Raw genomic sequence first — 3,907 nt, 5'->3', positions numbered from 1 at the left:
TGTAAGTGATGGTCAACTAAGAGATATAATGAGAGGGATAAGAGGGAACCAGAAAAAAGGACCAAAAAAAGAATAATAAAGAAGAAAAAAATAAAAATAATAAGTAAAAATCTGTTTTATTAAGTGGAGCGAAGACTAAATACAATGGAGACCTTGGGTTGGGAGGACCCAAAATGCCACAAAAATAAACAAACAAGAAAAAAACAAAAACAAAAGCAAAAAAGAAAAATAAAGCCAAAAAAAGCCTTGAGTCCCAAATTAACTAATTTGTTCGTGATTGAGGATTAAATGGGAGGAAAGTAAAACGAGAAAAGAAAAAACGAATAGAAAGGAAAAAATAAGAAAAAGAGAAAAATGAAGGAAAAAATAAAAAAGGAAGAGAAAAAAACAAAATAAAGCAAATCAAAAAAAAAAAAACAAAAGAGGAGAGAGTGAGAGTTAAGTGTTTTGGAGTATAACCTTAAAGGAGGGTGAGGATGAAGAAGAGAAATAAAATGTAACACTTATGGGTAGTGTAGTTCAAGAAAAGGGAAGCATAAGATGGGCAGAGAATAGACGAACCGAGGTGGAGGAAATAAAGGCAATAAGATAGAAGAAACAAACAACAACAACAACAACAAAATTAGTGGAACAAGTTGTAAAGTCTGTGGATTTTTCTTGATTTTGAGAGGTTAACTTCTTCCTTTTTCTTTTCTCTCCCTCTTCCTGGTCGGTGACTCTGTACCCCAGGCTCTGCCCCTGTGTCACACTTAGGTAGGGATTTGCAGTTGATGGGATTCTATGGCAATGTCATATAATTGGCTTTAGTCTTGCTGGTAGTCAAGGCTTGTTGGCGTTTGCAGGGTCCAACAATGAGAGAGTTTGCTTTCCTGGATTCTCTCTCCTAGTCCCCCCTTCCTGAATTAGCAGCCTGGTGATCCAGCTATAAGGCTGCAACTGCTTCTGCCTGGGGAGTAAGAGGCTCAAAGAGCTGGGAAATCCCCACTCTATCCCCACTCAGTGCAAGGCTTTGGGAAAGGTTTTGGCAGTCAGGGCCTCCAGTGTAATCAGGCGGGGGTGGGAGTCAATTGTTGTCAAGGTGACTGTTCAGCGCCTAGCATTCAGTTGGACCTCTCAACCCAGGCTTTCCACACTTTGTAGCCTATTTTGGCTGGGAAGAAGAGGCACTAGTCTCTGCTTGCGACTAGTGTAGTATAGATCTTATTATCTGCCAAGTCCCTCTTGTTAGCGTTTATCCCTGAATATGGAGGCTCTATCAATCAGAAGTTGCCCCCGCCCCTTTAGCAAGAGGCACTAAAAAATATCACGCCTCTTGTCTTGGGTCACTGAACTGAGAGAGATCTTATCAATTAGAACCCAGGGTGCGCAGATTTCATGGGTTAAGCTAATTTCAGTGATTGGGTCGCAGCTGTGCTCCCGAAGGTATTTTAGGCTGCCTGCGCACGCCCCTCCCCCAATGCTTGATTGTTAGTTTGAATGGCTGGGTGAGGTGCCCCGCCCACGGAGAGAATCTCCCAAGTAGAAGACCACCCTGGTGCCTCTCCCGCTCGCCCTGCCGCTGGCGGTTGGATCGCACCAGGCGCAGGATAATGGGGCACCCTGGGTGTGCGGGCCAGTAGGGCGCTCTGGGCATATGGAATGCCCAGGGCACGTGCGCGAATGGGGTGCTCCTGGCACCGGCCACCAGATTTCAATTTAGCTTTAAAAAAAAATATTTTGTTGTCTAGTATGAGTTGAGTTACTGTCAATTATTTCTTTAGTTGTTTTTCTGAAGTTCTGAAAGAACTCTTTAATCAATGTTAAAGTTGTCTATTAGAGCCAGTTTGGTACATATTAGAAGTAGCATTAATGAACTGCAGGGGAGATTCTTTTGACTAGAGTAGACAAGAGAGATACAAAACTGAAACCAGAGAAAGATTTGTTTCTGTTGGGCGGCTGTCATGGTCCCTAAGCACCCATGCTTTAAGAGTTCCAGGAGATTGCTTGGTAAACTTTAATTGGGAATTTTGCCTGAAGACATAGAGCAAGGTTAGACTAGCCGAGTGGAGACAGCTAAAGAAAAGGCAGCAGTTAGAACTGAAAGTGATATTACATATTGCTTATAAGCTTATTCTGGTAACCTTGCTGACTCCAAATATCTGTCTTCCTCTTACTACTGTTTTCTCTATTCCTGTTTCTTTCATTTTTCTCAAGCCCTCCCTTCCACATTTTGTCTTTCTTGTTCATAACCTTTAATAACCTTGCCACAGTTTGGCATTTGTTTTATCATTTTAATATTTTAACTCTCTTCTAATATTCATTTCTCATACTTTATGTCTTACTCCGCTCAGGCTGTTACAACAAAATACCATAAAGTGAGTGGCTTCTAAACGATAAACAATTTCTCAGAGTGCTAGAACCTGGGAGGTTCGAGATCAAGGCATCGGTAGAGGTAGTGAATGATGAGGGCCTGCTTCCTGGTTCACAGAAAGATGGGGCGGTCTTCCCATTTTGTCCGCAACTGGTAGAAGGGGTAAAGGAGCTCTCTGGGACTTTGACAAGGGTGTTAACTCCATTTATGAGGGTTTCATCTTCAGGACCAAATGACTTCCCAAAGGCCCCACTTTCAAACATCACATTGGGGAGTAGGTGTCAAAATATGAATTTTGAGAGGACACAAATATTCTGTCCCTAAGACTGTATAATTTCATTCTTTCAAGGTTATTACTTTCTTACATCAATAGTGAGAGACTGAGTCACATGTGCATATGTGTATATCCATGTCTGTGTAAATGTATGCTTATATGTCTGTGTATAAACTAGGTGGATTACAATGAGATATTCTTACATTTACGTGTTGGAGTGTATAATGTCTACTTTCACGCTGCAATGGGGTGTCAGAGTCACCTAATTCAGGGTTGGAGTAAATGATTCTTGGGACCTACCTGCCTTTGAAAAGAGCCAGGGAACTGGAGCAGGGCTTTCCTGGAGGGGCCTTGCTTACAGTTAGGCCTTCACAGATAGAGCAAGGCTCCTGAGGACAGATTGAAACTTGGTGAGTCTCAGAAACAATGGAAAGTATTTTTTGAGGGGCAGAAATCTACATTGAAAAGCACAGCAAATTTTTAAATTAAAGTTCAGAACAGCTGAAATGGAGAGCCTGTGGGTGGCATTATTAGTTTTGAACCTACCACTTTTGGACTTAAATTATGAAGTAATCCTACGTGATAGGTAGTGAAACATTAAAATGGCTGTATACATTCATGGCTTCCAGTTAAAATTCGTACTCTGAAAAAAAATAAGCCATGTATATTTAGAAAATAGTTGTTTCTCTGTAGGAGTGCTTTACACCAAGACCATCTGAAGAACTTTCAAATTCAGTATATTTTGGTGTCAGAGCAAATAAAATCACATTTTTAATGTGTGAAAATTTCTAGTCTTCTCCATTTTTATTTTCTCTTCAACCAATTATTGCAGCTGCTGGAGCTACTAGCCTCCTTGCTGAAAATTGGTGGATACAGAGCTGGCCACATGGAACATTCACATGATTTTTGCCATCTGTCTTATTAAATATAACACTGCAGCATGTGTCTCTAAGTAACATGAACAAGAAAATCTCCACCTGAAATCATTAGCCAAGCTCAAGTCCACGTTTTCCAAACACACAGATTATGGAAAGATCAACAACTAAAGAGGGAAGAAGATAATTTGTGTAAGAAAAAGATATGAATATTTTACAAGAAAAAGGAAAAGTGGAAGAAATGAGGTAATTAATTGAATAGCAGGAAGGAGATGGACAGTTTCCAAGAACAATATATTCTTCCCACTCTAAAGCTGGGGGGTTTAATTTCTTCTCTTTTTTCTATAGTTACTGGGACAATTTCTTCAGAGCTAATAAGTTGTATTGATTTAGTTAAAAAAAAGTGCC

Source organism: Saccopteryx bilineata, chromosome 3 (assembly GCF_036850765.1).
Source record: "Saccopteryx bilineata isolate mSacBil1 chromosome 3, mSacBil1_pri_phased_curated, whole genome shotgun sequence".
Taxonomy (NCBI): Eukaryota; Metazoa; Chordata; class Mammalia; order Chiroptera; family Emballonuridae; genus Saccopteryx; species Saccopteryx bilineata.
This window is presented reverse-complemented; position numbering follows the sequence as displayed.